General features: G+C 45.8%; 1 protein-coding gene across 2 annotated transcripts in view; it reads right to left on the bottom strand.

Moving 5' to 3' along the window:
• Positions 1-19,582, bottom strand: part of SLC51B (solute carrier family 51 subunit beta) — a 35,148-nt gene extending 15,566 nt beyond the window's left edge. Inside the window, exon 1 of one of the 2 annotated variants that reach the window (XM_040342295.1) lies at positions 19,474-19,582. The gene's annotated coding sequence lies outside the window, so the exon portion shown is untranslated. The other variant, XM_040342297.1, reaches the window with a different exon arrangement.
• Between the last annotated feature and the right edge of the window lie 2,048 nt (positions 19,583-21,630).

Here is a 21,630-nt window from a genome sequence, read left to right as displayed (position 1 = left end):
GCGTAAGAGACTTACGTCAGTCGTATGTTAGCCAAATTTCGGCGTATATTGCTTTCTGAATACAGGAAGAAGATACGCCGGCGCATGCTAGAATTTACGCCGCGAATCAATAGATACGCCAACGTAAATTGTTTCTGAATCCGGGCCTAAGACCCAGCTTTGTGTTCACCAGAGCCTCTAGTGGTGAGGATGGCCTTCGCCGCAGCTGGATCCAGCTCGCGACCCCTGGGATCCCCTAGGTCACGCTCCGCAGGGAGAGAAGGGAAGCAGCAAGCAGGACAAGCGGTAGTGATGGGTAAGCCGAAGTCAGGGCAACAGGCAGACAAGGGTAACTGAGGGACTGGCAAAAGGTCAGGAGCACAGGCGAACAGGAGAAGTCAGGGACGAGCCAAAAACGGTACACAGAAAGATAATCGTAGCACACTGCAGACAGGAACTTCGTTCCAGGAGAATGCTTGTAATCCAAAGTATTCGCATATCAAAGCGAGTTTTCCCATAGAAGTCAATGGAAATTAAAATAATTTGTTCCACATTGACTTCAATGGGATGCAATACCGAATGCGGCCAGAGGTGGTGGGCGCCAGAGAGCGCCGAAAATGTCCGAAAAGGCCCGAGGACACTTCGGCTCGGCCAAATGAGGTACTGCATGCCAATGTTTGGCTCTGCTCGGCTTCTGCGCCCCGGTGCCTCAGGCCAAATGAGGTACTGCAGGCCAATGTTTGGCTTTTCTCGGCTCCTGCACCCCCCGTGCCTCAGGCCAAATGAGGTACTGCAGGCCAATGTTTGGCTTTTCTCGGCTTCTGCACCCCCGTACCTCAGGCCAAATGAGGTACTGCAGGCCTATTTTTGGCTCTGCTCAGCTTCTGCGCCCCCATGCCTCAGGCCAAATGATGTACTGCAGGCCTATTTAGCTTGAATTCTGCTCGTCTTGCGAGTCAACACTCGCAAACCGAGTCAGAATAATAAGAAAAAAAAAGTTGCTCGCAGATTAAAACACTCTTAAACCAAGTTACTCTTAAACCGAGGTTCCACTGTATGTATATCTCATACCTAAGGGGCCTCTGGGGAAGCTGACAATCACTGGAGTAGTCAGCGCTACTTTTTTGTTTGTTAAAGAATACAAGGCAGTCTCTGATTGGACGAGGTGGAGACCGTGATGTCACTAACGCTTCTCTCCATCGAGTCCAATCGGAGAATTTCTTGGGGCCCAACAGGCTCCATTGTTTATTTTCTTTTGGCTGAACTTGCGTGTTCACCTACCTTCATTTAGAAAATTCACCAGAAAGCTTTATAAATACTGGTGAATGGTGCTAGTGAAAGGCAGTACATTCGTGGGCGTTAAGGCAAACATGTGAAAATTTGTAATAAACCGCGCACCCTATATACACATCAACTATAAATACAATATCGTGAACCACACCCGTGGATGAGATAGATTAATCAACATGTGAACAGCATAGTTTGTGGATACTATGGGGCAGATCCACAGAGCGAGTACGCCGGAGTATCTACTGATACGCCGGCGTACTTTCAAATTTCCCGCGTCGTATCTTTAGTTTGAATCCTCAAACCAAGATACAACGGCATCTGGGTTAGCTCCGACAGGCGTATGGCTTCGTACGCCTTCGGATCGCAGATGCAATACTTCGGCGCCCGCTGGGTGGAGTTTGCGTCATTTTCCGCGTCGGGTATGCAAATTAGCTATTTCCGACGATCCACGAAAGTACGCGCAGCCGTCGCATTCTTTTACGTCGTCTCTAGTCGGCTTTTTCCAGCGTATAGTTAAAGCTGGTGTTTTGCGGCGTATAGTTAGACTTGCCATGTTAAGTATGGCCGTCGTTTCCGCGTTTAATTAAAAAAATTTTTTTTTTTTTGCGTAAGTCGTCCGTGAATCGGGATGGACGTAATTCACGTCTATGTTAAAAAAAAATGACGTCCTAGCGACGTCATTTAGCGCAATGCACGGCGGGAAATTTAGGGACGGCGCATGCGCAGTTCATTCGGCGCGGGGACGCGCTTCATTTAAATGAAACACGCCCCCTAATCGCCAATTTGAATTCCGCCGCCAGAGATAGACTACGCCGCCGTAACTTACGGCGCAAAATCTTTAAGGATTCGAAGATAACACAAGTAAGTTACGGCGGCGTAGCATATCTCTGATACGCTGCGCCGGGGCAGATCTTTGTGGATCTGCCCCTATAACTTTTGCGCAAACCAATCAAGATACACTTATTGGGATTATTTTGTTTTTACCAAAGACGTACCAGAATACTCAGTGGCCTAAATTTATGAAGAAATTTGGATTTTACATTTTTTTATTTCATATGTTTTATAGCAGAAAGTAAAAAAAAAAAGGATATTTATTATAGCAAAAAGTAAAAATTATTGTTTATATTCAGAATTGTTGGTCTTTTTTTGTTTTTAGAGCAAAAAAATTAAAAACGCAAAAGGTGATCAAATACCACCGAAAGAAAGCTCTTCTTGTAAAGAAAAAAAAGAACATACATTTTTACAGCATCGAACGACCGCGCAATTGTCAGTTAAAGTGATGCAGTGCCGTATCACTAAAAAAAATGGCCTGGTCAAGAAGAGGGGTTAAATCTTCTAGAGGGCAAGTAGTTATGATCTCAGCCCTTTTGTAATAAAGACATATCAACAGCTCAAGTTTTTCACAGAAATGGGAGCTGGTATAGATTTTATCTTTCAATTACCGTATATACTTGAGTATAAGCCGACCCGAAGATAAGCCGAGGCCCTAATTTTACCACCAAAAAATGGGAAACTTATTGACTCGAGTATAAGCCTAGGGTGTCCATTATCATGGCTCACTGTGCCCATGCCTCACTGTGTCCATGTCCATGCCTCACTGTGCCCATGCCTTCACTGTGCCCATGCCTCACTTTGCCTCACTGTGCCCATGCCTCACTGTGCCCATGACTAGACTAACGTTTAACATGGGAGTCTATGGAGGGGGTGCCCTGCTTTAAAAAATTGGTGCTCCCCGGCCGTAGGTCCCCCAGACAACAAACTTTGCACACTTATAGAGGAGAATTGGGGCTACATGTGTGCCAAGTTCCGGGTCCAGGGGACCTACGACTGGCCTGTACCGGGTCCCCAAAATCACTAGAGAAATTACCATTTAACATTGGAGTCTATGGAAAGGGTGCCCGGGTTTGAAAAATCGGTGCTCCCCGGCCATAGGTCTCCCGGACAACAAACTTTGCACACTTGTAGAGGAAGAGTGGGGCTATATGTGTGGATGGTACCGGGTCCCCAAAGTCCGGGAGATCAGTCACAAAAAGGTGACTCATGTATAAGCCGAGGGGGGCATTTTCAGCAAAAAATGTGCTGAAAAACTCGGCTTATACTTGCGTATATACGGTAACTAAATGACTGTATGCATTGGTTGTTGTGTATGACGCATGACATTAAAGAGGAGTTCCACCCAAATTTGGAACTTCCTCTTAACCCACTCCTCTCCCCCTTACATGCCACATTTGGCATGTAATTTTTTTGGGGGGGGAGTGGGGGCTTCAGCACGAGTGGGACTTCCTGTCCCACTTCCTCCTTCCTGTAGGCGACTAAGCTTAATCGCCTTCAGGAAGTGGCTGCTGTAGGCGATCGCCTAGGACACGTCACAGGTCCTAGGCGATCTCCTGGCCAATTACACGGCGCGGCGCCGGGCCGCGCCGCTCGCGCATGCGCAGTGCCGCTCGCGCATGCGCAGTGGGTGCCCGGTCGTGAAGCCGAAAGCTGTCACGGCCGGGTGCCCACACTGAAAATGAAGACGCCGGCCGGGGAGGGGGGGAGAGGAGCGGAGCCCCAGCCGGCGCGTCGCTGGAGCGCTGGAGAAGGTAAGTGCCTGTTTATTGAAAGCCAGCAGCTACACTTTTTGTTGCTGCTGACTTTTAATAAACATACAAATGGCTGGAACTCCCCTTTAAGTGACATATATAGGTACATTAGCCTCAGTGTTTTTTTCCCGTACTTTACATTGTTATCTTGGGATGTCTAAATCATGGCAATAAAAGATTGCAGGTGAATGGCCGGAGGTAACATGACGCTCGGGGCTCCTAGTACTATGAAGGAAATACCACATTAGGGAGAGTGTTAGGCACCTTTACAATGCCATAAAAATACAGATCTTGGAATAGAGTTACAGGTTCAATCAGATCTTATCCTCCAATTCATGGAGCTATAATAGAAGACATCAGGCTCCCCCACCCAGAGAATAGGTGCAGATACCCCTTTCAGAGTGACCCCTTGTCTACGCCCCCAACCCACCTCCGAGCAACAGTTGACCCTCCAGCACCAATAGATTCCCACCAGCGACAATAGATCCCCTACACTCACAATAGATCCCCCAGCAGCGAAAATAGATCCCCACCAGCGACAATAGATCCCCCAGCAGCGAAAATAGATTCCCACCAGCGACAATAGATCCCCCCAGCAGCTTACATCAATACACCCTCCAGCACTAAATGTATGCAATGGCAAGGGTGCTGGGGGGTCTATTGATGCATAGCTCCCAACTGTCCCTGATTTGGAGCAATGTCCCTTGTCCCTCTGTCCCTCATTCCTCCTCATCTGTCCCTCATTTTGGTCTGATCCATATAGTTGTATATAAAATGCACTTTTTATTTATCGAAAAGTATTTCCCAGTGATAAACCTTTCATCTGATTTCTAAATTGCTGTATTTGTAAATTCCAAAAGCCAATATAAAGGAAAAGTAGTGGTAAAAAAAAGTGGAGGTCCACTCTAAAAAAAAATTTAATAAACCAAAATTAAAAAAAAAAATGTTTTTGAACTTACTAGAAATTGCGGTTGCTATGCGGATCTTCCTAATCTGCCCCTTCCTAGTCCAGCGCGGGTCTTCTTCCCCATCCTCCTCGCGGTGTCTTCTGGGGAATGGTGTGTGCTGCCTTCTGGGAACTGTGTGTATCCCAGAGAACAGCCGCCCATTCATACAGCGCCGGGAGACTCGCGCATGCGCAGTAGGAAATGGGCAGCGAAGCCGCAAAGCTCCACTGCCTGTTTCCCTTAGTGAGGATGGCGGCACAGGGACCTGCAACGATCGAGGGATCGGCCTCGGGTGACCGACATCACGGGCACCTAGGATAGGTAAGTGTCCTTATTAACCCCTTCAATACAGGGCTTTAATACCCACCTCCATACCGGGGCCTATTCTGGCACTTCTCTCCTACATGTACAAATCATCATTCTTTTGCTAGAAAATTACTAAAACCCCCAAACATTATATATATTTTTTTTTAGCAGACACCCTAGGGAATAAATGGCGGTCATTGCAACTTTTTATCTTGTACGGTAATTGCGCAATCATTTTTCAAACGCCTTTTTTTGGGAAAAAAATGGTTTTGTGAATTAAAAAATAACAAAACAGTAAAGTGAAAAACGGTCGTGTGTATGCGGCATTAGGGGCACTTTGATATGAAGGAGGGGGCTCTGATGTGATAAAGGGGAACTCTGATGTAAAAGTTGGCTTCTGATGTGAAAAGGGGGACTTTGATGTGAAAGGGGGGCTTTGATGTAAAATGGGGGCTTTGATGTAAAAGGGGGGCATTGATGTGAAAGGGGGGCTTTGATGTGAAAGGGGGGCTTTGATGTGAAAGGGGGGCATTGATGTGAAAGGGGGGCTTTGATTTAAAATGGGGGCTTTGATGTAAAAGGGGGGCATTGATGTGAAAAGAGCAACTCTGATGTAAAAGTAGGCTTCTGATGTAAAAAGGGGGGCTTTGATGTGAAATGGAGGCTTTGATGTAAAATGGGGGGCTTTGATGTGAAATGGAGGCTTTGATGTAAAAGGGGGGCATTGATGTGAAAAAGGGGGGGGGGGTGTGCAGATATTTATGGGAGTGTGTTTTATAATTTTGTAATTGACAATTTAAACATTCAATTATAAAAATGTTGCCTGTGAATATTTGTATAATATACAAAGTCTGAAGAGCTCTGCACTAAGCTGAGGGAAAATTTCCTTTGCAAAGTGAAGTCTTTTTGCCTTTAGTAAATGAACCCCATTGAGTGCCGCTATGAACTAAAATATAACTTGGCAAGAAAACTCCTGATCAGTCCCTACTCCTTTCCATACGTCTTTATATACATTTAGTGTACTAGTATAGCATGTCTATATGTTGCAGCAAATTTTGCGATATTAAAACATAACAACATGGCAAAGAGGACAAATTACATAAATTTACACGCTACATTTGCTGAGCTGGCCATAAGAACAGGGCCACCATTAGGGGGGGTACCGGCAGTACACCTGTAAGGCGCCCGGATGGCAACCCCCCTTTTTTTTTGTAAGGGGCCCGGAGGTCTCCAGGGCCTCGGATGGCAACCCCCCTTTTGTTTATATTAAAAAAAATGTTTTTTTTTATATATTTTTTTGTATTATTTTTTTTTTTGTTTTTTTATAAACATTTTCTTTTATTTTATTTTTTATATATTTTTTTCTTTTTTTTAATTAAAGGGCCCGGAGGTCCCCAGGGTCCCGGATAGCTACCCCCCCTTTTTTATTTCTTTTTTATAATTTATATATATATATATATATATATATATATATATATATATATATATATATATAAATATATATATATATATATATATATATATATATATATATATATAATATATATATCATTTTTTTTTTTGTAAGGGGCACAGAGGTCCCCAGGGCAACCCCCCCTTTTTTTGTAAGGGGCCCGGAGGTCTCCAGGGCCTCGGATGGCAACCCCCCTTTTGTTTATATAAAAAAAATGTTTTTTTTTTATATATTTTTTTGTATTATTTTTTTTGTTTTTTTATAAACATTTTCTTTTTTATTTTTTATATTTTTTTTCTTTTCTTTTTTTTTCTATTTATTAAAGGGCCCAGAGGTCCCGAGGAGGGTCCCGGATGGCTACCCCCCCCTTTTTTATTTCTTTTTTATAATTTTTTTATATATATATATATATATATTTTTTTTTTTATTCCTTATTTTTTTTTGTAAGGGGCCCAGAGGTCCCCAGGGCAACCCCCCCCTTTTTTTTGTTCGTCAGCACCCAAAGGCCCCCGACCTCAATTCACGGGGGGAAAACCCCCTGCTTTTCAATTCGTGGCACCCCCCCCCCCCCCCCGCGCTTCTCAATCAATTCACGCTCCCCAGCTTCTGAATTAGCGGCCGCACCCCCCGCTTCTTCTCAATTTGCAGCAGCCCCACGCTTCTCAATTTGAGGTGGCGGCACCACCTTCCCCCCCTGGTTCTCTGCTCCAGGGGGCCCATGCCTGAAGCTGTGTGAGGGGCCACATAATTCCTGCATAAGAATAGCAGGGTGCCCATACTTTCCATAAGAGATACAAGCCTTGTGTAATGTAACAGATATTGGCATATTGGAGAAGAGTCCGATGTCTACCTTGCCCCCCCCCCTCGTGTTATCAGTGGGATGGTCTTTATCTCGGTGTAGGGTGTTTGCACGGGAGGTCACGCTTCCCGACCCACAGAATTCATTCGCTTTTCTCTTTCAGCTTCCATTCCCAGAACACGCTCCCGGGGTGAATGGACATGGAGACTTTCACCCAGGAAATGCAAACAATAACTTCAAACGGCAATGAAGCGCCTTTAACCCTCTACAAGCCGCCGGCCAGAAAGAGCTCATAATGCAGCCTGTATAGTTAGACCCCCATACACACTATACAACTTGTGTTGTCCGATTTCCTTCAGTCACCTCAATACCGGGCACTTTCACCCCCTTCCTGCCCAGGCCATTTTTCAGCGCTGTCACACTTTGAATGACAATTGCGCGGTCATGCGACACTGTACCCAAATAGAGATTTCTTTTGGTGGTATTTGATCACCTCTGCGTTTTTTTCCCCCCCGCTATAAACAAAAGAAGAGCGACAATTTTGAAAAAAGAGCAATGGGGCAGATCCACATAGATCTGCACCGGCGCAGCGTATCTAAGATACGCTCCGCCGCCGTAACTTACTTGGCTTTGTTTCAAATCCACAACGAATTTGCGCCGTAAGTTACGGCGGCGTAGTGTATCTCTGGCGGCAGAATTCAGATCGGCGATTAGGGGGCGTGATTAATTTAAATGAACTGCGCATGCTCCGTTTCTAAATTTCCCGCCGTGCATTGCGCGAAATGACGTCGCAAGGACGTCATTTTTTTAACTTAGACGTGAGTTACGTCCATCCCTATTCACGGACGACTTACGCAAAAAAAAAAAAAAAATCTAATTTCGACGCGGGAACGATGGCCATACTTAACATGGCAAGTCTATCTATACGCCGAAAAATACCAGCTTTAACTATACCCGGAAAAAGCCGACTACAGACGACGTTAGAAAATGCGACGGCCGCGCGTACGTTCGTGGATCGTCGTAAATCGCTAATTTGCATACCGGACACGGAAAACGCCACCCAGCGGACGCCAAAGTATTGCATCTTAGATCCGAAGGCGTACGAAGACGTACACCTGTCGGATCTAACCCAGAAGCCGTCGTATCTTGTTTTGAGGATTCAAACTAAAGATACGACGCGGGAAATTTGAAAGTACGCCGGCGTATCAGTAGATACGCCGGTGTACTTCGTCTGTGGATCTGGCCCAATATAACATTTGCTGTCTGATTTCCTTCAGCCACCTCAATACCGGGCACTTTCACCCCCTTCCTGCCCAGGCCATTTTTCAGCTTTCAGCGCTGTCACACTTTGAATGACAATTGCGCGGTCATGCGACACTGTACCCAAATGAAATTTTAATCATTTTTCCCCCACAAATAGAGCTTTCTTTTGGTGGTATTTGATCACCTCTGCGTTTTTTATTTTTTGCGCTATAAACAAAATAAGAGCCACAATTTTGAAAAAAAAGCAATATTTTTTACTTTTTCCTATAATAAATATCCCCCAAAAAATATATAAAAAACGAATTTTTTCTTCAGTTTAGGCCGATACGTATTCTTCTACTTATTTTTGGTATAAAAAAAAATCGCAATAAGCGTATATTGATTGGTTTACGCAAAAGTTATAGCGGCTACAAAATAGGGGGTAGATTCATAGCATTTTTTACATTTTTTTACTAGTAATGGCGGCGATCAGCGATTTTTTATCGTGACTGCAATATTGCGGCAGACACATCAGACACTTTTGACACCTTTTTGGGACCATTTACATTTATACAGCGAACAGTGCTATAAATATGCACTGATTACAGTATAAATGTGACTGGCAGGGAAGGGGTTAAGACTAGGGGGCTCTCAAGGGGTTAAATGTGTACCCTAGGGAGTGATTCTAACTGTAGTGGGAGGGGACTGACTGGGGGAGGTGACCGATTTGTGTTCCTATGTACAAGGGACACAGCATCGGTTTCCTCTCCCTGACAGGACACACAGAGATCCACAGTCCTGCTCAGTTACTGGGCAATCATGGGTGCCCGGCAGGCATCGCGGCCGCCGGGCACGCGCATCGGGTTCCCAGTAACGCGGGCGGCGCGCACCCCCTGGTGGCTCGGCAAGGCGAGGACGTCATATGACGTCCTCTCAGAACGAGAGCATTATCGTGCTTATCAATTGACGGCGGGCGCAGAGGCGTTGCTAGGGGGGTGCGGTCCGCACCGGGTGACACCCGCTAGAGGGGTGACACCATCCCGTTTTATTTTTTTTAGTTGATATGCCCAGCCTGCCCTGTGCAATCCCAGCCTGCCCTGTACCACTCCAGGCTGCTCTGTGCCACCCCAGCCTGCCCTGTACCACCCCAGCCTGCCCTGTGTCACCCAGCCTGCCCTGTACCACCCCAGCCTGCCCTGTACCACCCCAAACAGCCCTATCCCACCCCAGCCTGCCCTGTACCCCCCAAACAGCCCTGTACCACCCCAGCCTGCCCTGTACCACCCCAGCCTGCCCTGTACCACCCAGCCTGCCCTGTACCACCCCAGCCTGCCCTGTACCACCCCAAACTTTCCCATGCCACCCCAACTTGCCCTGTGCCACCCTAACTTGCCCTGTACCACCCCAATCTGCCCTATGCCACCATAACTTGCCCTATACCACCCCAACCTGCCCAATGCCACCCTAACTTGCCCTTTACCACCCCAACCTTTCCCATGCCATTCCAACTTGCCCTATGCCACCCTAACTTGCCCTATACCACCCCAACCTGCCCTATGCAACCCTAACTTGCCCTATACCACCCCAAACTACCCTATATCACCCCAACATGCCCTATACCACCTTAACCTGTCCTATACCACCCCACTACACCAACCTGCCACTATACCAATCTATACTACCCTAACCTGCCACTATACTGCCCTATACTATCATTTACAGGGGCTGGTTTGGGGTGCGCCCCGTGCCCGGGCGCTGCCTGCTTGGTGCTGGGCAGCCAAGACAGAGGGGGGGTGACACCATTTTTTACCGCACCGGGTGACACCAACCCTAGTGACGCCACTGGGCGGGCGATAGTAAAGAGATCAGATTTACCAAAACTACATGTAGTGTTAGAGCCGGTTCACATACGGGGCGACACGACTTGCCGAGCGACTTGGCAAGGCGATCTGCACACGACTTCAGAGGCGACTTGCAAAATGACTTCTGTATTGAAATCAATGCAAGTTGCTCTGAAGTCGTCCCAAAGTCGTACAAGAACCTTTTTCTAAGTCGGAGCGACTTGATTCACTCCTATCAGAACGGTTCCATAGTACAGAGCGGAGCGCGACTTGTCAGGCGGCTAAGTCGCCTGACGAGTCGCCCATGTGTGAACCGGCTCTAAGGGCCTGCCCGATTGCATACAAATGGAAACTATTATGCCGCGTACACACGCTCGGAATTTCCGACAACAAATGTTCGATGGGAGCTTGTTGTCGGAAATTCCGACCGTGTGTAGTCTCCATCAGACATTTGCTGTCGGAAATTTTCGAGAACAAAAATTCGAGAGCTGGTTCTCAAATTTTCCGACAACAAAATACGTTCTCGTAAAATCCGATCGCGCATGGACAATTCGGACGCACAAAATTCCACGCATGCTCTGAATCAAGTACAAGACGGGAACGCTCGGTCTGGTGAAACTAGCGTTTGTAATGAAGATAGCACATTCGTCGCGCTGTAACGGACTGAAAAGCACGAGGCTGAAACGCGCAAATCGTCTCTCACCAAACTTCTACTAACGCGACTGGTATTGAACTTCCCTTTAATCGTGCCGTCGTATGTATTGGGCCGGATTCAGAAAAGAGATACAACGGCGTATCTCCTGATACGCCGTCGTATCTCTGAGTGTGGTCGTCGTATCTATGCGCCTGATTCAGAGAATCAGTTACGCATAGATATCCCTAAGATCCGACAGGTGTAAGTGTCGTATCTTAGGCTGCAATTTCAGGCTGGCCGCTAGGTGACGCTTCCGTATGTTTACGCGAGGAATATGCTAATTAGGTAGATACGGAGATTCAGAAACGTACGTCCCGCCGCCGCATTTATTTACGTCGTTTACGTTCTGCTTTTTCCGGCGTATAGTTACCCCTGCTATATGAGGCGTAGCTAATGTTAAGTATGGCCGTCGTTCCCACGCCGAGTTTTGAAATTTTACGTTGTTTGCGTAAGTCGTTCGCGAATAGGGCTGGACGTAATTTACGTTCACGTCTAAAGCAATGACGTTTTGCAGCGGATTTTCGAGCATGCGCACTGGGATTTTTTCACGAACGGCGCATGCGCCGTTCAAAAAAACGTAATATACGCGGGGTCAAAGCATATTTGAATAAAACACGCCCCCAACATCCCCATTTGAATTAGGCAGGCTTACGCCGGCCCACATACGTTACGCCGCCGTAACTTAGGGCGCAAGTTCTTTCTGAATACGGAACTTGCGCCCAAAGTTACAGCGGCGTAACGTATCTAGGATACGTTACGCCGGCCGGATAGATACGCTCAGGTATCTGAATCCGGCCCATTGTGTGTAACCGCGTTTTATGGCGTTCTGAATTCCCGACAACATTTGTGTGACCGTGTGTATGCAAGACAAATTTGAGCCAACATCCGTCGGGAAAAAAAACACGGTTTTGTTGTCGGAATGTCTGATCGTCTGAACGCGGCATTAAGGTTTGACCTCATATTAGATTGTTTTGGTAAATCTAAGGCCCCATACACACGATAGAATCCATCCGCTGAAAAATCCCAGCGAATGGGTTTCAGCGGATAGATCCTATGGTGTGTACACGCCAGCGGATCTTTATCCGCGGATATTTCTCCCCTGGGATGGATTCCAGCAGATCGAATATTCGCTGACATGCTAAACAAATCCATCTGCTGGAATCCATCCCAACGGATGGATCCGCTGGTCTGTATAGACTCATCGGATCCATCCGTCCGAAGGGATCCCCCGCATGCGTCGTAATGATTTGATGCATGCGTGGAATTCCTTATATGACAGCGTCGCGCACGTCGCCGCGTCATAATCGCGGCGACGGCGCGACACGTCATCGCCAGAGGATTTCGGCGCGGATTTCAATGCGATGGTGAGTACACTCCATCGCAGAGAAATCCGCTGAAATCCTCGAGAGGATTTATCCGCGGAAACGGTCCGCTGGAACGTATTCGCGGATAAATCCTCTCGTGTGTATGGGGCCTCAGAGAAAAAAAAAAAATCTACAGAAAATTGCATAGTGTGTATACAGCTTTATGTGCTCTCTTTTTATTTATTATTGGTATTTATTTAGCGCCATCAATTTTATATATAGCGCTTTACCTATATTATACATTAACATCAGTCCCTGGCCAAGGAGCTTATAGTCTAAGGTCCCTAAATCACATTCATACATACACATAGTAGGGCCAATTTAGACAGGAGCCAATTAACCTCCAGCATGTATTTGGAGCGTTGGAGGAAACCGGAGTACCCGGAGGAAACCCGCACAGGGAGAACATGCAAACTCCAGGCAGGTAGCATTATGATTGGGATTCAAATTCATGACCCTATTGTCGCAAGGCAGCAGGGCTGTCTTAATAAGAGGGCACACCTGGGCACTGCCCAGGGGCCCTAGCTGCATGGGGGGCCCCTGCACTTTCCCAAAAGCAGCTGGTCCTTGAGCCCACGCTGCCCCATAATGGCACTGATAGTGATAGATACACAGGGGAGGCAGTCTGCCTCCTACCTACTTGCTGTCTGTTTACCTGCACCGTCATCATTGTCACTATTCCTCCCACTGACACCAATGATGGGACACTAATCCTCCCACTGGCACCAATGATGGGGCACTATTCCTCCCACTAGCACCAAAGATGGGGCACTATTCCTCCCACTGACACCGATGATGGGGCACCATTCCTCCCACTGACTCCAATGATGTGACACTATTCCTCCCACTGACTCCAATGATGTGACACTATTCCTCCCACTGACACCAATGATGTGACACTATTCCTCCCACTGACTCCAATGATGTGACACTATTCCTCCCACTGACTCCAATGATGTGACACTATTCCTCCCACTGACACCAATGATGTGACACTATTCCTCCCACTGACTCCAATGATGTGACACTATTCCTCCCACTGACACCATTGATGGGGCACTATTCCTCCCACTGACTCCAATGATGTGACACTATTCCTCCCACTGACACCAATGATGTGACACTATTCCTCCCACTGACTCCAATGATGTGACACTATTCCTCCCACTGTCATCAATGATACGAATGATTAGGGATAAGCCTGCGGTTCAAGTCGAACCAGGCCCTTCCGGTCTGGGCAGCTTCACCCTGCATCTCCTCCTACGCTTCGATGGCTTCCCCTGTGTCTCCTCCCTCCTCCCCCTCAGCGGCCAATAGGATCACTTCACCTATCAACCAATCAGGTGATGGCTCTCAGGAGCGGCTTCCTGATTGCTCGGTAGGAGAATCAGGAAGGCAAAAGCGAATATTCATTCACTATTGACACACAACTGGGTGGGCTCGGGGCGCAGTGCTCTGCGCCCCAAGCCCACCCCTTTTAAAAGCCAATTAGAGCCTCAGGCTCTAATCATGTGCTTCGGAAAAAAAAAACTCCATTGAAATCCATGCGTCCGGTGCCCTGCATGTAGATTAGGGTCCTGGCGCATGGATTAGGGGGGCGGCGCCTCTGCATCACGTATTAGAACAAGTGCTCTTGCAGTGCACAGTAGACATGTGCGGTTCGTTTCCTTCTGAATTAAAATTCGGACGAATTTATATTATTAGAATAATACCGAATTTAAACTAATCTGAAATAACGAAATTCCAATTCGGACGAAATTCGAAATCAAATAATTTTCAAAAACTTTTTAAATGCTTTTCGAATTCGAATCGTTTTCAAATTTCCAAAGAGAATAAAATAGAATAAAAAATAAAGGAACTTTTCAAATCGAAAGCTATTCGAAAACTAATAAACAAAATGAATCCCTAAAACAAATGAAACAAATGTATGTAAAAAACGGATTGAAACAAAACAAATTTTTTTGTTCTGCACATGTCTAGTGCACACTACTAGGTAGATTCAGTAACATTGCCGCAACTTTGCGGCAGCGTAGCTTAAGGAATTTAAGCTACGCCGCCGTAAGTTAGCGAGGCAAGTACATGATTCACAATGTACTTGCCTGCTAAGTTACGGCAGCGTAGGCTAAAGCGGCAGGCGTAAGGGCGCCTAATTCAAATGTGTGTAAGGGGGGCGTGTTTTATGTTAATAGTGCTTGACCTTACGTTTTTTTACGATTTTTTAGAACTGCGTATGCCCCGGGCGCCTACATTTCCCAGTGTGCATTGCGGCTAAGTACGCCGCACGGGCCTATTGATTTAGACGTGGACGTAAACGACGTAAATCGCTATTCGCGGACGACTTACGCAAACGACGTAAAAATTTCGAATCTCGAAGTGGGAACGGCGGCCATACTTTAACATTGCTATTCCATCTAATAGATGGAATAACTTTAGGCCTAATAATGGCTTACGGAAACGGCGTAAATGTACTGCGGCGGCCGGGCGTACGTTCGTGAATCGGCGTATCTACTCATTTACATATTCTACGCCGACCGCAATGGAAGCGCCACCTAGCGGCCATCCAAAATATTGCAATCTAAGATAGGACGGTGCAAGCCGTCGTATCTTAGATATGTTTAAGCGTATCTCTGTTTGAGCATACACTTAAACATAAGTCGGCGTAGATTCTGAGTTAGGCCGACTTATCTACTGATAAGCTGGCCTAACTCTTACTGAATCTACCTATACATTTACCTTTAGTAAAGCAACCGCATAGTGTCCCCTGAATTGCGCTTCTGCTGAGTGAGTGACCTCCTGTGTTTTTTAAAGTGGAACTTCTGCTTTTTGCATTCCTTCCCCTCCTCCGATGTCACATTTGGCAAATTTCAGGGGGGAGCAGATACCTGTGTAATCCAGGTATTTGCTCCCTCTTCCGGGCATAGATCACCGCAGGCTCCGCGGCGATCTATGCCAGGTCCGGCCCCTCCACCGTCCCCCTGCTGTCTTCTGGGAGACACAAAGGTCTCAGAAGACAGCAGGGACCAGTGGGATCGCGCAGCGCGGCTCGTACATGCGCAGTAGGGAACCAGACTGTGAAGCAGCAAGGCTTCACTTCCTGATTCCCTTAGTGAAGATGGCGGCGCCTCCACCCGAGAGCCAAGGGACGGGTCAGCTTCGGGTGAGGACATCGCGGGCGCCCTGGATGCTGCGAGATTATCGGCGGTGGGAGAGGGCCCCTCCCGCCGCTCTCCTGTGCCCTCCGCCGCTTACCGGAGCCGTCAGCAGCGGCGGAGGCGATCACGTCCTTCTCTGCCCATACCTCTAAAAGGATCTTTTTTTTGTTATTGCATTTTAGTGTAAATATGAGATGTGACGTCTTTTTGACCCCCAGATCTCCTATTTAAGAGGACCTGTCATGTATTTTTTTTCTATTACAAGGGATGTTTACATTCCTTGTAATAGGAATTAAAGTGAAACATTTTTAAATTAAAGGTAAAATAAATAAGAATAAATTAAAAAATTTAAACGCGCCCCGTCCCGCCAAGCTCACGTACAGAAGCGAACGCATACGTGAGCAGTGCCTGCATATGAAAACGGTGTTCAAAAAAACACACATGTGAGGTATTGCCGCGATCGTTAGAGTGAGAGCAATAATTCTAGCTCTAGACCTTCTCTGTAACTCAAAAGATGCAAACTGTAGAATTTTTTAAACCTCGCCTATGGAGATTTTTAAGGGTAAAAGTTTGACGCCATTCCACGAGCGGGTGCAATTTTGAAGCGTGACATGTTGGGTATCAATTTACTCGGCGTAACATTATCTTTCACAATATAAAAAAAATTGGGCTAACTTTACTGTTGTCTTATTTTTTTATTAAAAAAAGTGTATTTTTTCCCAAAAAAGTGTAATGCCGTGTACACACGATCATTTTTCAGCATGAAAGATGACGTTGTTTTTTAGCATGTCTAAAAAACTTAGTTTTCCCAACTTCATCATTAAAACGACGTTGCCCACACACCATGGTTTTTAAAAAATTATCTAGCAAAGCGCGGTGACGTACAACACTTACGACGGCACTCTGAAGGGGAAGTTCTATTCGCCTTTGGGCTGCTTTAGCTGATTTTGTGTTAGTAAAAGACGATTCGCGCTTTTTTGTCTGTTACAGCGTGATGAATGTGCTTACTCCATTATGAACGGTAGTTTTACCAGAACGAGCGCTCCCGTCTCATAACTTGCTTCTGAGCATGTGCAGGTTTTTTTTCGTTGTTTTAGCCCACACACGATCATTTTTTACAACCCGAAAAACATCGTTTAAAACGACATTTAAAAAATGAAGCATGTTCGAATTTTTTTTTTGTCGTTTTTCAGAACCTGAAAAATTATGTGAAGCCCCCACACCATCAATTTAAATGACGTTTTTGAAAAACAACGTTTTTTTTTTATGCTGAAAAATGATTGTGTGACCGCTGCACATATACGGTGTGACAGAAAGTATTGCAACGACCGCCATTATTTTCTCTAGGGTGTTATGCTGCGTACACACGACGTTTTTCGGGTTTGTAAAAAATGACATTTTTTTTTTAAAATGTCATTAAAAACGATCATGTGTGGGCTCCAGAGCATTTTTCACAATGTAAAAAATGGGCAATAAAAATTTTGAACATGCTCTAATTTTTCCACGTAGTTTTTTACGTTGTCGTTTTTTACATCGTAAAAAATGGTCGTTTGTGGGCTTTAACGACGTGAAAAAAACGCGCATGCTCAGAAGCAAGTTATGAGATGGGAGCGCTCGTTCTGGTAAAACTACCGTTCGTAATGGAGATAGCACATTCATCACGCTGTAACAGACAGAAAAGCGCAAATCGTCTTTTGCTAACAGAATCAGCTAAAGCAGCCCCAAGGGTGGCGCCATCCGCATGGAACTTCCTCCTTTATAGTGCCGTCGTACGTGTTGTACGTCACCGCGCTTTGCTAGAGCATTTTTTTTCCACGATCGTGTGTAATGATCGGGTTGAAAAAAACGTAGTTTTTTCTAGACCATTAAAAACTTAATTTTTAAGAACCCGAAAACGGTCGTGTGTACGCGGCATCAGAAAAAAAAATATAAGGTTTGGGGGTTTTAAGTAATTTTCGAGCAAAAAAAAAATGTTTTTAATAACAAATCTCAGAAAGAGGCTCGGTCCTTAAAGTGGAGTTTCCATCCCAAAATATTTTTTTCATTTTTGTGCTCATTAGACCTAAAAAAGAAAAAAGGAAAAAAAAAATGTTTTTTTTTACTCATCTGGAAATGCCTGTTGCTATGCGGTCCCACGAAATCTGCCTTTGGAATCACCTAGGATTCTGACATCATCTCCCTCTAATGCGCTACCCAATTATCACTCCCCATCCAGGACTTCCAGGAAGTAAGTGCTTGTGGGCTTCACAATGCCCACAAGCAAAACGACAACGGTGTGGACATAGTTTTATAAACTATCTTTTTTGAATAACTATGCGGAGCGGGGGCGGATTGTAAAATAGTAAGTGACCGGATTTATATTATAAAAACGCAGGATGAAAGGACATACATTTAAAAAATGCTAATTGTGGTTGGAACTCCGCTTTAAGTGGTTAAAAAAATAATAATTAGCCGGAACACCACTTTAAGCAGCGGGGCATCCGGCACAGGACCCGCAAGCTAGTGGAGACCACTGGAGTAGCGGTGTCTATACAGCGATTTCCAGCTTGCACAGGGATCCCACAGGTATATTACATACATTATAATTATATACATTATATTTAACCCTTTCACGCCGAGCGTACGCATATATGTACCGTTGTTTAGAGCGGGCGATTGGCTATCCAAAGCCGCTCGGTTGTTATGCGGGAGGAGCGGGAGGGGACATCCCCCCCCTCTCGCCAGCCTCTCGCCGCTCTGACCGGGCCTCCCGTCCCACCGGGACACCCGGTCCTCGAACCGGCGCCTCCAGTGTCCAGGCGCAGACTGAAACTAAGCCGTAAACGGCTTTGATTCAGTCTCCGCAAGGGAAAGACGGAAAGCGACGTCACTTCCGGGTTTCTCGGCTGCCAATGGCGCCGGATTTAAACAAGTACACAGTATTCAGAATCGCTGTTTTCGGCGATCTGAATACTTTGAAGTGCAAAGGAGGGATCGGGGGTCTTTTGGACTCCATAAAGAGTACCTGTCACCACCTATTACTGTTACAAGGGATGTTTACATTCCTTGTGACAGCAATAAAAGTGATCAAAATGTAAAAAAAAAAATAATATTATAAAAATAAATAAGAAAAAAAAAATTAAAGCGCCCCCCTTTGCGCAACAAAGAAAACACATACGGAAGTCGCGCCCGCATATGAAAACGGCGTTCAGATCACACATGTGAGGTATCGCCGCGATCCTCAGAGCGAGAGCAATAATTCTAGCACTAGACCTCCTCTGTAACTCTAACCTGGTAACCGTAAAAAAAAGTTTAAAGCGTCGCCTATAGAGATTTTTAGTTACCGCAGTTTGTCGCCATTCCACGAGTGCGTGCAATTATAAAGCGTGACATGCTTGGTATCTATTTACTCGGCGTAACATCATCTTTCACATTATGCAAAAAAATTGGGGTAACCTTACTTTTTCATTTTTTTTAAATTCATGAAAGTTAATTTTTCCCAAAAAGTTGCGTTTGAAACACCGCCGCACAAATACCGTGAGACATAAAATATTGCAACAATCGCCATTTTATTCTCTAGATTCTCTGCTAAAAAAAATATATATAATGTTTGGGGGTTCTAAGTCTTTTTCTAGCAAAAAATATGGATTTTAACTTGTAAACACCAAATGTCATAAATAGGCTTAGGCATGAAAGGGAAATTATATATATACAACATTAGTCCAAGCTGAATCAATGTAACAATGTAAAAATATCCATACCTGGAATTCAGCTTTATCTTCTCTAAATGTATAAATCACACACAAGCAGCATCAACTAATAGACAGATAAGTGGAATGTACCTGGAAGGACGGGCGGAGGGTCCCGGCGGGTGAGCAGACACTGACACACAGGCGGCGCGGATTCTTTGTTTTATATTTCAGAGCCGGAATGTCCTGTGCCCTTGGCATGCAACCCGCTTATCTATCAGCGCAGTATATTTTTTTGATTCCTCGGTGTCTTTGACCTCAAACTTCTGGTTACATTGTAACCAGCCCTTCCCCAGTGTAAGAAGAGCAGATAGAACCCTGATAGAGAAAGATACACTTTAACCCCGACATTGCCTAACATGTACTACCGGCTGAATATTGTTATATTATCGCCAATCTATAAAACGTAATCTGACCTCCAGGTATGATGTGTATTATATCGTTATATTGGTCCGGCTTGGCACAGTGTAAGTACAGTGCTTTGAAAAAGTATTCACACCCCTTGAATATTTTGTTTAACCACTTAAGCCCCGGACCATTTTGCAGCTAAATGCCCAGGCCAGGTTTTGCGATTCGGCGCTGCGTCGCTTTAACAGACAATTGCGCGGTCGTGCGACGTGGCTCCCAAACAAAATTTGCGTCCTTTTTTCCCCACAAATAGAGCTTTCTTTTGGTGGTATTTGATCACCTCTGCGGTTTTTATTTTTTGCGCTATAAACAAACATAGAGCGACAATTTTGAAAAAAATGCAATATTTTTTTACTTTTTGCTATAATAAATATCCCCCAAAAACATATATAAAACATTTTTTTCTCCTCAGTTTAGGCCGATACGTATTCTTCTACCTATTTTTGGAAAAAAAAACTCGCAATAAGCGTTTATCGATTGGTTTGCGCAAAATTTATACCGTTTACAAAATAGAGGATAGTTTTATTGCATTTTTATAAATTATTGTTTTTTTACTACTAATGGTGGCGATCAGCGATTTTTTTCGTGACTGCGACATTATGGCGGACACTTCGGACAATTTTGACACATTTTTGGGACCATTGTCCTTTTCACAGCAAAAAATGCATTTAAAGCGGAGGTTCACCCATACCTTACACATTTTCCCCTTCGCTTTATGCTCGTTTTGTCTAGGGGAATCGGCTATTTGTATTAAAATATGATCCGTACTTACCCGTTTACGAGATGCATCTTCTTCCGTCGCTTCCGGGTATGGGCTTCGGGAGCGGGTGTTCCTTCTTGATTGACAGTCTTCCGAGAGGCTTCCGACGGTCGCATCCATCGCGTCACGATTTTCCGAAAGAAGCCGAACGTCGGTGCGCAGGCGCAGTATAGAGCCGCACCGACGTTCGGCTTCTTTCGGCTACGAGTGACGCGATGGATGCGACCGTCAGAAGCCTCTGTCAATCAAGAAGGAACGCCCGCTCCCGAAGACCCATACCCGGAAGCGACGGAGAAGATGTATCTCGAAAACGGTAAGTACGGATCATATTTTAATACAAATAGCCGATTCCCCTAGACCGAACGAGCAGGAAGCTAAGGGAAAAAAAAAAAGGAATTGGTTGAACTCCCGCTTTAAATTGCATTGTTTATTGTGAAAATGACAGTTGCAGTTTGGGAGTTAACCACAGGGGGCGCTGTAGGAGTTGGGGTTCACCTAGTGTGTGTTTACAACTGTAGGGGGGTGTGGCTGTAGGACTGACGTCATCGATGGAGTCTCCCTTATAAAAAGGATCACTCGATCGATACGCCGCCACAGTGAAGCACGGGGAAGCCGTGTTTACATACGGCTCTCCCCGTTCTTCAGCTCCTGGGAGCGATCGCGACGGAGCGGCTATAAACGAATAGCCGCGCCGTCGTTCCGGATCGCTCCCCGAGGGAATCCGCCCACCGCACGCAGCGGGGGGGGGGGGCCGAGTGATACAGTCGGCGGCTATGCCAGCCGCTGTATCACGGGAGCGCGCCCGCAAAAGCTTTCCACCATGCGAGCTCGCATGAAGGTGGAAAGCTTTTGCGAGGAGGAGCCAAGACAGCCGCCGAGGGATCCCAGAAGACAGAATTAGGGGACACTCTGTGGAAAACAAGCTGCACAGTGGAGGTAAGTATAACATGTTTGTTTAAAAAAAAAAAATGTTTGCCTTTAGTGTTCCTTTAAGGACCGCTGCACGCCCATGTACGTCGACAGAATGGCACGGCTTGGCACATGGACGGACAGGTACGTCCCCTTTAAGAGCCCAGCCGTGG

This window comes from Rana temporaria, chromosome 3, assembly GCF_905171775.1.
Source record: "Rana temporaria chromosome 3, aRanTem1.1, whole genome shotgun sequence".
In the NCBI taxonomy this organism is placed as follows: Eukaryota; Metazoa; Chordata; class Amphibia; order Anura; family Ranidae; genus Rana; species Rana temporaria.
Note: the sequence above shows the minus strand (reverse complement) of the source record. Positions and strands in the feature narration are given on the sequence as shown.